Source organism: Lutra lutra, chromosome 10, assembly GCF_902655055.1.
Source record: "Lutra lutra chromosome 10, mLutLut1.2, whole genome shotgun sequence".
NCBI classification, from domain to species: Eukaryota; Metazoa; Chordata; class Mammalia; order Carnivora; family Mustelidae; genus Lutra; species Lutra lutra.
Window position 1 is genome coordinate 91,956,675 of NC_062287.1, and position 12,652 is coordinate 91,969,326.

Sequence of the window (12,652 nt, forward strand, 5' to 3'; positions counted from 1 at the left end):
TTAGTATCCTGAGATCAGGGATTAATATTTTCAGTTTCTAGAAATCCTGAATCTCTAGGTAGTCAATTATGATCAGAATCCTAAAATCTTAGCTTGAAGGCATCTTAGTTTTTAACCTTTATTTAGTAGAGGAGAATATAAGAGAGGTAAAATGACTTATATAGATCGTTACAGTGGGTTACTGGTAACATTAAGAGTAGGAAAAATATTTGTATCACTTAACTTTCAGACCTCAGCTTTTGCAACGTAAGAAGCCACTCAGTAGGTGCTTAACACACACATCAGTACACCCATTGGTATTTTTCATTGACCCTCTACAGATTCCTGAAAGCCACATTTCTTGCACTTATGTACGTGTTCCTGCATAAAGATACAAATATGCAGATATATGTGCATTTGAGTTTTTTGGAGGGGGTGTCTCAAACTAAATTCAATTAGTCATTCAAAGAGTATTTACTGCATGCACGCTACTTGTCAGACACTTTCTGAGATGCTGAGAACATGCCAGAGAACAAATAAAATCCTTGCCATCAGAGAATGTTATAAGCACACTGTCTCGTCCACAAGATCTGCCCAACCAAATTTCAACTGTCAAATCCACAGTTCTTCAGAGAAATCATTTTGAAGAAAAGTAAGATGCAAGAGACACTTGATCCCCTTGGAGAATCTTCCAAGACACTATTTATAAATCATTAATTTTTTATATTTGTATTATAAAGTAATCTAAAGAAAGTTTACACGGACACAGGATATTTTCTACAATTCACAAAGCATGTTTCAATATTTCCCAAGGGAATAGCATTCACTAAAGCACATCCAAATATGTTTTAAAAGTGTAGGATCTTACCAAAACATAAATGAGCCAAAAAAGGAGGGAGGGAGAGCAAGAGGGAGAACAAGAGAGAAACCAAGAAACAGACTCTTAACTATAGAGAACAAATTGATGGTTACCAGAGGGGAGTTGGAGTAGGGGGATAGGTGAAATAGGTGATCCAGATTAAGGAGGGCCCTAGTCATGATGAGCACCTGGTGATTAAAAACTTAAAAAAAAAAAAAAAAAAAGGATAGGATCTTACCAAAAAGGATTGTACCTATTTGTGCTACTCCAACCTTATTAATGCATTTCTCCTTTTTCAAATCTATACCAACATGAATTTAGATAAACTGTTTCCTTAAACCAGACTACATCAGCTTATTTTTTATTTGCAAATTATGCATTACTTAAACTAAAATCATACATACTCAATTTAAATGTGCATTTATTGAATGCCTACTGTGCATAGCATCTGCACTCTGATTTCAACCTCATGGCAGTTTTATGTGGGTGTTATCACCCCTATTTTACAGATGAGCAAACAGACTCAGAGAGGTTAAATGGCGCATGTAACACACGTGACCCAGGGGGAAGCTGAATATTCATATTCACTTATGGTGCCAGAGTCCAAGTTTACCAAATTTCTTAGTCACCTTTAAGGAGCACACAAAAAAGTAAAATTTATGAAATGGTAAGAACTTCCATAGATGATTTCCATCTCTTCTTAAGATCAGTGAAAATGATTAGCTTTAGAACACTTTTCCAGAATGAACACAGATTTCAAGTTGTTTCCCTTATTGAAAAGCCACAGTATAAAATTCCAGCGGGCAATTCCTCAGCCTGACTGTCTTGTTATCATCCACAGGTATGATATCAAGAATAACAATAATTAAAACAGTAGGACTCTTTTTCCCTCCAAGGGAGAATAGGTCTCCGGAAACATACTGAGGAAACGGACAGAACACAGGGCTACTGTTGTAGACAATGAGATTATGAGCAATGACCATGACTGGCTGCCTCAGAAAATGCCTGCAGGTTGGTGTTGGAAGATTAGCACATGCAAACTATAAGACAAGTATGTCTACATGAAATCTTGATTTCATACATTCTATCAGGCCTTTATCTTATCACAAAAGAGGTTTAACAAACATAGGATTCCTTATATCCAGAAAGTCTCAGCATTCAAATTGTGGACTTGGGAGCCTTAATATTTGTAACAGAATTTTACACTATCTAAATTATATAATTGCCTAGAAATCTGTCTCTATTTTGAGCAAGACACTGTAAAATACAGCTAAAATTATACATTTAATATATAAGAGCTATCATATGCAACTTTTCGACCAAAAGTACACACAACAGCATTATTTTTCCCTAAAATCTCTCTCAAGTATTATTTTTGCTGAAATTTATGTTTCTATGCTTTAAGGAGAAATTCTTGATTTTTCAGCTTCTGTCTGGAAGCAGTATTTCATATCTAAAATGATATATTGCAGCCAATGTGTCCTGATAAGACATCGAAAGAAGAAAGTGGTGATTCCTGTGAGGTCAGTTGCACATTTCCTGGTTCTCCAGTGTAGCCACTAGAATTGGTAAAGTGGCTCAGCCAGCCTGTATTAATTCCCAGGAAGTTAATCCAAATTAATCCAAGAACAACCATAACAAACAGCCCTCATTAGAGGGCCTATTATGCCTGGGGCTTTGCATAACACTACTTTTTAATTCACAAAACCATTCAAATTTGTTGATATTATCATTCCCATTATACAGATGATAAGATTGAGGGTCAGAGAAATTAAAGTTATTGACCAAAGGGCACAGCGATTACATCAGAGTGGGAAGATATTTGAAAAGGTGACTTCAAAATTTGGAAAACCCACCGGTTTCTAGGCCTAAGGCCCTCTGCAGAATCCCAGTATACAACTACCTACTCACAAATGTCACTCAATGAGCACCAACCTTGGCCCTGATATAAGCTGAAATGAGGTAACTTTCCAGGTCTTGCATGGTCAAAATATTTTCATCAGTCCATGAACAAGTTGCTTGAAATACCAGGCCAACCCCAAATGCCAAACAAAAGGAGATAAACCCCGAGCTGGGCAATGCGTCTCTAACTGTAGTGCTGGGGAAGTGATTCACCAGCCTGAAAAATGATGCCATCCTTAGAAGCTCCATCATCTCTAGATCTGAAGAACATGCTTAAGTGGAGGTGAGTGGGAGGACACACTTCAGCCCACAACTTTAAGCATATCTCTACCCTCTTTCTCTCTTTCCTTCTCTCTCCATCCCCCACTCCCTCTCCTTCTTCCCTCTCTTTCTCAGAAAAGTTTGCATGTGTGTGCAAGTGTGTAGGGTACCCTGAACTCAAAAGAGCTGACCATGTTTAGGAGAGGAATGGACTTGGAGGTCTAACTGGAGTAGCAATGAAGACATTTTCCATTCAAAAAGAACCACAAAAAAAAAAAAAAAAAAAAAAAAAAAAAGAAAAGAAAGAGCAAGGGATCTCCATGGATTAACAGAAGCCAAGCTGACAGCAAGGCTGGGGGAGTTTCCCATGTGATGTCCAGAGCTGAGCAGCAAAAACAAAGTACTTTTTTTTTCTCTTTTGTCAGTTGTGCTAAATTGCAATGTAACAGGAACTTGAGATTAACTCCAGTGAATCTATGATCGCAAGCAGTGACTTAACTGAGGTCATGTAAAAAACAAAATAAAAAAAGCAAACAAACAAACAACCTGCAAGGAATTCTAAGATATGCAGAAGCCTACAAGGAGCTCAGGGGAGGGGGAAAAAAAAAATCCTGCACAATTGTTTTCATAGGTTGATAAAAGTATTGCCTGATCTGTGTCCCAACAGGAAACATGTGCCCAGAAAAATAAATTAAAGAAGTGCTCAGCTGTAGGCTAGTTTAGTTAAGGAGTAATGAAAAGGATAAGAATAGATGATGTGAGCATAAGAACAGACTCAGAGGCTTTTAGCAAGGGTGTTTCTGGTTTCTATTATCACCTCTCTAATATAAATCTAACTCCATAGTTCTTAATGACTCTCCAGGGACCACCACTCACCAGATTAAATGTGCCCAATACCAAGGAGGAACCTGGGAGATTTCAGCCTCTTATCTCCTTTGAGATATACCAGACTTGGGGATTTTTTTTTTTTAAATTTTTTAGTAGTATTAAAACTAGGGTTATCTGAGCTCAGCTATTAAAAAAAAAAAAAGTCTAAGAAAGGATATGAATATTGGAAAATGGCTACTCTTGAGGTCCAGAGTGGTGGGACTTTATTTCAAGCTCTCAAGACAGTTTCCTTCCTCGAGCCTTCTAGATAAAAATGGCATATGTGGGGACAGAAGTAGTCACACTATGTAGTGTTGATTCTTGTCCAGCTTGGATCCCAAACTGACTTTTGTCTGCTGTTTAAAGGCTTGTGGGAGTTACTTGTCTCCTAAGTTTTGGCCATTAATCAGAGTTATAGCTTCTCTAGGCTTCAGTTTCCTTTTTTTATTGGCATGAGATCTCTGAGGAGTCTTCTGGCTCTAAAGTTATATGGGTCCATGATTCTGATAAAAGGCCCCAGAGAGGAATGGAGAAGGATGAGGAGGAAGAGTTTTGCTAAAAGAAAAAAAAAAAAAAAGAGAGAGAGAGAGAGAGAGAGAGAGAGAAAAGAAAAGAAAAAAGAAAAAAAGCCAACTCCATGACCCTGGAAGCTATAGGGGAGGAAGGAGATGAAAAGAGAGATGAACCTACAGACCCCCAGGCTTTCTAAGCATTTTCAACCCTCTCTTATTTTTCTTTATTGGCCTCTGTTTCCCAAGACAAAGCTGTCACATGAGAAGCACTGGAGCTCAGCACACAGGCCTTTTCTAAGTTACAACAAGACACTTGATTTCTGCTTTTTTCTCAAGAGCCCTGTCTTGGGGATGTTGGGAAGACTTCTGGCAAAACCCAAGTCAACTGCCCAAGCTGCCTTCTATCTCTGGGCAGCCTTTCTGTTATCCAAAGAAGTGGTTAGTTTGAAAGGGGTGGGGTTAAAAAGAAGTGGGTCCTCCTTTCCATTCTTAGCACTGGGGAGAACCTAGGTAATCTGAAAACCACATCTGAGCCTGTGTATGCAAGAGAGATGGGGGAAAGTGCAGTCACCTCTCTCCACCACTTTCTCCCCCATGCCCACTCTCCCTCCCTCCACCTACCCACCCACCCTAAGCCATCCTTCATCTGCTTGGTTTATTGTCATATTTTTGTGTTAATACATTCTGTTGATCTGTAATATCAGGTTGGATAATGAAATTTAAATTGGGTCCCTTCGATTTCCAATGGCTAAACATTTGTGCCTCTAACTCCAAGGCTGTCATGCAACTTAAATGCATTCGAGAGTGTCAGTCACACAGCTCAGGCACCCTACACTGCAGTGGCTTTCTTGGGGAGATTTTTTTTTTTTCCTGGTGAACATTTGCAAAGGCGTTTGCCCAGGATGCAGACAACTTGCATCATTATAGCAAACCGGCTTATCGGTGGGCACAACCTGATGGAACAGATGCCTGGGCCACCCTCTCCCTATTTTCTGGCCCCCAATAGCCAGGCTTTTAAGAATCCCACTAAAGGGGGTGAAGGGATCAAGGAACCAGGAATGATAAATAAATGGGCATTTTCTTCATCAATAAAGTAAGAAAATAAGGATCACTCACTGTATTTCAGACAGATCACAGCAACATCCAGATGGAAATCCAGGTGGTTAAGAACAAGCGAAAACGCGTGATCTTGACACCATAAAGAAAAAAAAAGGGTGGGGGGGAGGTTGATGAAGAAAAATCCAACTGCAATTATCCATCAATTTTAGTCAACATAGGCACAAATCCAACTGTGCTCTCGGCTGGTTTCTCTCCCCCAATCAATGCCTCATTCTGCCGCGGTCAACTTTTCTTCTCCGAAATTTCTTTGCAGATGTATTATTAATTCCCTCTCCTCTTGTGGGAAATTCAAAAAGAAAAGAAAACACCACCATAGCAGGTCTTTACTTTCCTAAAAAAAAAAAAAAAAAAAAAAAAAAAAAAAAAAGCCCCAAACTTTCAATTCCAAAAATATCTCCTTGGCTTACTTTCTCCTTTATAGAGAAAAACGAAAATACTTTTTCTTTGTGGATCCTCCGTTCTCCATATCCAATCATCCTTTTGGGAAGGGGGGGGGCAGCTGTTTTATTATTATTTATTTATGTCAGAACACACCAAGCCCCGTGGGTCTGACACTGGTTTATTTCATTTTTCAAGGCTCCCTGTGTGCACACATACACATTTGTGTTAAGATCCAGGTCTCCCAAGAAAAAGCTTCCTTCTTCCTTTTCTCTTGCACAATCAGTTTATCCACTGCGTTCGGTTCCAAGAGAGAGCTGCGTCCCGCATCCTTCATTTTTGCAAGGCACCCAACCACCACCGCCACCGCCACCAAAAAAAGTCTCCGTTTACATCGTTGGTCCCTCACCCCCAGCACCCCTTCGAAGAATTTGGGGATCAACTCCCCCCACTGGCCAGCCTTCCGGCCGGCCCCTTCTCCAAAGATCTGATTAGATTTCTCATCACAACCCAGTGCGCAATTGGATTTTTGATTTCAGCCACCCGGCCAGCCACCTTCCCCTCTCCCTCCAAACTCCCTGTTATATCCTGTCTCCTTCCCTCCACCGCCTCTGCAATTTCATAATCTCACGTTAAATGGAGTGCGGGGGGCGGGGGCGGGGGCGGGGGCGGAGGTAGTGGAGGAAAATTTCAAGGCTCCGTCAGCTGTCAAGAAGAAACCCATTCCTCCCACCCCCCCTCTACTTTTTTTTTTTCTTCTTCTTCTTTTTTTTAAGGCTCGGGGTGGCTTTCGTTTCCTCTGTCCCCGCCCCCACCCCCGGCGCCCGGTCCAGATCCTCCAGGTGTTGCAGAACTCCGCGAGCAGGGCCGGGATCACGGGGGAGACGCGTGACGCGGTCCCTCGCCGGTGGCCCCTGCCAGCCCCGGGGTCCCCTTCTCCTCCATCAGCGGGCAGCGTATCCGGGGGGGGGGGCGCCGCGGCGAAAGAAGTTCAAACTAGGCTTTTATTTCAAAGGGGGAAGGCGAAGTGAGGGGACCTATGGGGTGTGAGGCAAATTTAAAAATAATAAGAAGAAAAGAAAAAAGGAAAACAGAAAATGGAACGAAGGAGGTTAAAAATTAAAAAAAAAAAAAATCCCTAATTGCTGGCTCCTCTCCTCCTTCTCGAATGAAACTGCAGCTTTGATCTCATTTCCAGCTGCGTCGGGAGCCACAAGTTGGTCTCTCTTCGCGCAGACCTTCTCGACGCCGGCTGGTCCTCCGCGAGGAGACGCGTTCTCGGGAGCGCAGCTGCTCCGCGCCGGCCTTAGCGCCATCGCCCTGGCTCGCGGCTCCCTGCGCGGCAGAAACCCCGGTCCCCTTCCATCCACTTCGGCTCGAACTCTCTTCCTCTCCCGCCCGATCCTCTCCCACCCCGCTCCGACCCCGCCCGCTCTCCCCGCTCGCCCCGATAAATAAATGCGCTCCTTGTGCCCGCGGCACCTCCTGCGGCTCTAGGCTTTCTCTCAGCCAATGCCACGTCCTGACGTCTTGGGTCCCAGCTCCCCAGATCTCCTCTCGGACTGCAGTCCCCTTCCCTCCTCTGCCCCTCTTTCTTTCCCCCTTTCCTTTCCCTTTCTCTGCTTGTGATCAGTAAAATACAATTACCCAATTACCTCCCATCATCTTAGCACTGATTGGTCAATTGCATTAACACTTGAAGTCGGGGACGAGGGGATTGGAGCCTCTGCGGTGTGGCACCGCTGCCACCTGGAGGGCAGAGCCAGAACAGCTGAGTTTCAAAGCAACCCCCAATGCTCGGAGGTTAGTAATAGGCAAAGAAACTCAGGGATTGTGTGTGAGAAGTTACCCTTTTTTGTTTTTCTAAAAGCCTGTTTGTTTCCACCCTGAAAGCCAAGCGTTGGAGCTACAAAGGGGAAGACATTGAAATCAAATCTCCAGTAAGATTCAGAAATATCACCAAACACAGAGAGCTGTTGCTTTCAGATTGCTGGGCAAGAGACTCCTCTCCTAGCCAAGCAGGCTGGTCACAAGGTAAGGATTAACATGGTAGTATTATCCAGGATAGGCTGATCAGAAAGCATCTAGGAGTAACTGAAAGGCTGCTGGGAAGGAAGACTGGTCCAGGAGGATAATCTCAACATGAGAAAGCACTGTAAAGGTGAGATAGGAGCCTTCAGCCTATGCAGTGTTGCAGTAAATTGGCCTGTTCAGTTTGTACAACACATCCAGGACAGCTTGACAACTCAATTCCAACTTCCTTCCTCCTGGTTGTGGGCTTTTCCATCATGGCGTGTTAAGGGGTCCGGTGGGGGGCGGGGAGCGCTGAGCAGGTGGCACATGTCAACTTCACAGAGTGTTCTTAGAAAGACGGAGGGGCCCAAAAAACATTAGTATTACATTCATGTTGGTTTCTTTCTCTACTACATTCTGTTAATAAAGAAGTATAGATGTTGGAGATGAGCAAGTATGTATCTGCTTCAGGCTCCTTAATTAATGATCTTTGTGCTCATTTTCTTTATTTTTGAGAGCTCAGAATATGTACTTGGCTTAAAAACAGTTTTAAACAAAGTGAGTTAATCATAATGAGAAATGTCATTAGACAAAAAGGAGATTTTTTTACGAAGGGAACATCAGAGGCATATCCAAGTTCACACCAAATGTTCTTTTTTTCTTTCCTGTTCCCTTTATAGAACATGGATATTTTCTCACTTAGCATTAGAAAATTTAAAAAAGAAGCACATCTATACATTTATTTGGGTACTAAGCACATGCCCTTATATGTATCTTAAATGTCAGCATCTGCAAGGGGACAGGCTTTTACACATGGATTGTGATTTATTAGAATTTCCCCATCTTTTTGGAGAGCTTTGATGTAGTTATGAATTGCATCAACATGCTTCTATTTTTAAATAAATGCTGCACTGATTGACTTAAAACATTAGTGGGCAGTTGACTGTAACTTTGTCTTTTGAAGCTCTTGCCCTTATATGCCAATTACAGTTTATCAACTAATAAGCCATTAAAAAAAGTACACTTACTAGTTGCTCTAGATAGCTTCAAAGGAGTCTACCCTCTGGTTCTGAAGTAAACTAGAAGCCATTTGAAATGCAAATTTTCTTTTTAGCGACTTTGACAGCAAAGGAAAGGCCAATGATTTGTTTTTCAAAGCTGATTATTAGCTACCTACCAGACATCTTTAAAGCCTTTCGGAATGAATTAATCTATCAAACAAAGCAGCAGGGAAGGATCGGTGCTATTTAGCCAAAAGGAAAAGGGAAAGTGTTCCCATTCCTGCTAGGCTTCTCATTCGGGTGGCAGCTACCATTTCTTTTTCCACCTCAGCTACCCATTCACACTCTATAACCTTGCATTAGTCACTTGGTTTTCATTTTTTTGTTCAGACCCGAACCAGTGATTACTGGGCATCCATAAGGCATGGTCTTTTGCTGACTTCTTGTATACATCACTTTATTTAAAACTCAAAACAACCTGTTGGGAGATTTTAAAGGCGGAGAAAGTGATGCCAAAGCCACATGCTTGGTAAATGTCACAGACAAGTTTTGAACCCAGATTGACTCAATACCAATGCTCCATTTTTGCGACTACTTCTAGATAGTATGGGGGAATACATCTAAGATGGTCACAGGCATGCAGGCTGCGGTTGTCAGCTCTGAATCCCAGGAGGTGAATGTCTCACCCTGTGGGGAAATGGATTTGCCACACTTGTCACTGAATGATCTTACTTAAAGAGAACGGAAATGATTAGTAAGAAAGCTAACTGTCATACAAACACACAGGCAAACTAAATTGTTATTTAACAGTGATAGAAATGTAGATATGCATTCAGTAGAAGTTGCCAGGTACTGTCAACAATGACAGGGTATATGTTTAAGGAAAATTCTTGATAAAAGCTCTTTTAGAGGAAAAAATTACCCAATGAGCAGTGGGATCAGTCACTTTGTCACAGTTCCAGTTAGCCCATCCGAGTGACCAAAAGCTTGGACAGGACAAATGCCATCAAAATGAGATGTCCCAGGAGAAGAGGCACATGGTGTTAACAAGGCAGGTTTGTCTAAGGACATACAGAATTCTGTGTTTGTTCTCCATTCCTGATTTGTAGGCATTTAGTTGGTGAACAAAACTATCATGTTATTTCACTGTGTGCTGGTGACTTTACCTGGTGTAATCTTCAGCAAACAGCAGAGGACAGCATCTTGTAACCAGAAATAAAAAAAAAAAAAAAGCAAATAGAAGGAATTCAGTAACTTTGCTTAAACATTGAGAAAATATGGATGTGTCTATTGTGTTTATTAATTTGATTTAACAGGCTTTAAGCTGCTCTATTCAAGCATAATACATACTTATGATTTGGGTCTTTATGCTACAAATTCTGGGAAGAGATAGTCCCTTTTCACTTCCAGTTCTACTAAACAGGGCCAGAATATCCTGTGATAATCTTATGAAGCTTGCCTCTATCATCACACATAATGACATGTGAATTAACATCTTTAGACCAACTTCTTTTGAAAATCACTTTAATGATAAAAGGCCATATTTAGTGGGAACTTACTACAAGTGTTATGCTAAACAAAATGTGATGCTAGACAAAAATGTTGTATTTCAGAACTATAAGGTAGCCTAATAGTCATTTAGTCTTCTTCCTTGAAATACCGATGAAGATACTCAAGTCCAAGTAGATTTGCAGGTTTCTGTTTCTACAATGACTACCCCTCCAACCAGTTCTCACCCCATATAGTCTTGTTTTTCAATGCCTTCATACTTAATTTTTTTAAAGCAATAACTGGCATGTAATGATAAGTTTATGAGTGTGAAGATCAAAATATGTTCTAAGTATGTTACAGATATCAACTCATGAAGTTCTCTCAACAATTTTATGAAGTAGGTATAATTCATTCCCATTCTATCTTATAGATAATGAAAGTAGAGGTGAGGTTAAATAAGGGCACCCAGCTAGGAAGTGATGGAGGCAATGTTTTTAACTCAGGTTATTTCACTTCAGAGATCATGGTTATAATGGATACTTCCTATTATTACTTATGGCACAAGACAGAAATGATTTGCTCATGTCTGTACTCTCCCCCCAAAGCAAGATTAATTTAATGAGAGCATATTTTTTTTGTATTTCTAATATTATCCACATAGTTGAATGAATAAATGTCTAAGACTATGACATATGGAAGCATATATGTCTTTTGGCTCTTACTGGATATTCTTTTCACTATGGTATACAAAATGTTGGAACTTACTGCAATTACTGAACAGAAAAACTAATAAAATAATTTAATTGGAGAATTATAACTTGTATCGGCTAGCTGATGCTGTGTAATTAACCATCCTCAGACCTGGTAGCTGAAGTCAGAAATCATTTATTATTTCTCTTGAGTCTGTAGGCCAGTCAGAGATTGGTTAAATGGTTCTGATCTTGGCTGGGTTCACTGTTAGCTGATCTAAAATAGACTCAGCGAGGGTCACTGGGGCAACTCCACTCCACTCCATATATCTCTCTCCCTTCATCAGCTTGGCCTAAGCAAATTTCTTGGCAATAGCAGAAGTCCAAGAGAAGAAGCAGAAAGGCATGAGTACATTTTCATGTTTCTGTATGAATCAAATTTGTTGACTTCTGTTGGCTAAAGCAAATCACTTGGTTGAGCCCATTGTCTAGGAACAGGATGGGTCATCTTACCTTTCATGGGAGGCCACTTTAAAGTTACATAACAAAAGAGAGTGAAGAATCAGGGCAATCACTGCAATGAACCTCAACTTTTATCTCTTACAAATAACGAATTTCCTCAACAATTATGGGGACTTAGAGGAAAGAAGAATTCTCATTCAATCGGTCACTTACTTATTTCAACAGATAAGTGTTAACCTCCTATTATGTGTCATGCATTATGAAAATTATCACTAACTCTTCTGTTACCCCCATTGCCCTAACCACATCTGTTGATGCTAATTCAAAAATGGCTCAACATCTGATCAATTCTCTTTACTGTATTACTTTAGGAGACCACTCTCAGGTTCCTCTGTGGACTCTTTGGCACTGCCCTTTTTTCTTACCCATGCCACCCCATCTCTAGTGCCAGCTAGCTTCTGAAAAAGAAATGCTGATGAGAAAGTTAAATGGAAGAAATAATTAAGAGAAAATATGTTCCATATGTACAACAAGAAGCCACAACAATGGGGGAACTCTCTGCAATGCATAGGACAAATGGATCCTATTTTAAATATGTAACTATTCCTTAGAAATAACTATCAGAAATAAGTAGGAAAAATAATAATAATAATAATAATAATAAAAAAACAACCTTACAGATGAGTGGGAAAAATACATTACTAGTTGATTTGCTGAAGACCTGGTTATTTTAACATTTATTGGTACCCATGTTATTTCGCACTGTGCCTGGCCTTTTGGCCTCTTACTACCTTTTGATTGGTGGATGAATGAACTGTCTTCTGTGGGGAGGAAAGTGGGTAGATAGTAGGCATGCCAATTACAAGCAATGATGATACAACAAGGGCAGAATTTTACCAGCTGTAACTATAAAGAGCTGGGTGAACAGAGGAGGTAGTTGTTACCTCTCTGTGGGGGCAATCCCAGAGGACTTCCCAGTAGGAAATCTAAATGTGTGAAGAGCTTCATGAACGTTAGCACAGAGTTGATGGAGGCAGGATTGCCATTTTGCAGCTAGAGAGCACAGAATGTGCATTCTAAGGAAAAAAAAAACAATTTGTGGTCCCAAGATGAGCAGGG

The 12,652-nt window shown here is 40.8% G+C and overlaps 1 protein-coding gene across 2 annotated transcripts in view; it reads right to left on the reverse strand.

The window, feature by feature from the left end:
* LRRC4C (leucine rich repeat containing 4C) overlaps window positions 1-12,652 on the reverse strand; it is a 184,484-nt gene that overhangs the window by 153,929 nt on the left and 17,903 nt on the right. The window contains exon 1 of one of the 2 annotated variants that reach the window (XM_047693788.1): window positions 5,497-7,478. The exons of the other annotated variant lie outside the window; for it this stretch is intronic. The gene's annotated coding sequence lies outside the window, so the exon portion shown is untranslated. Of the gene's footprint in view, window positions 1-5,496; window positions 7,479-12,652 lie in introns of those variants that run through there. 2 annotated transcript variants of the gene reach the window in all.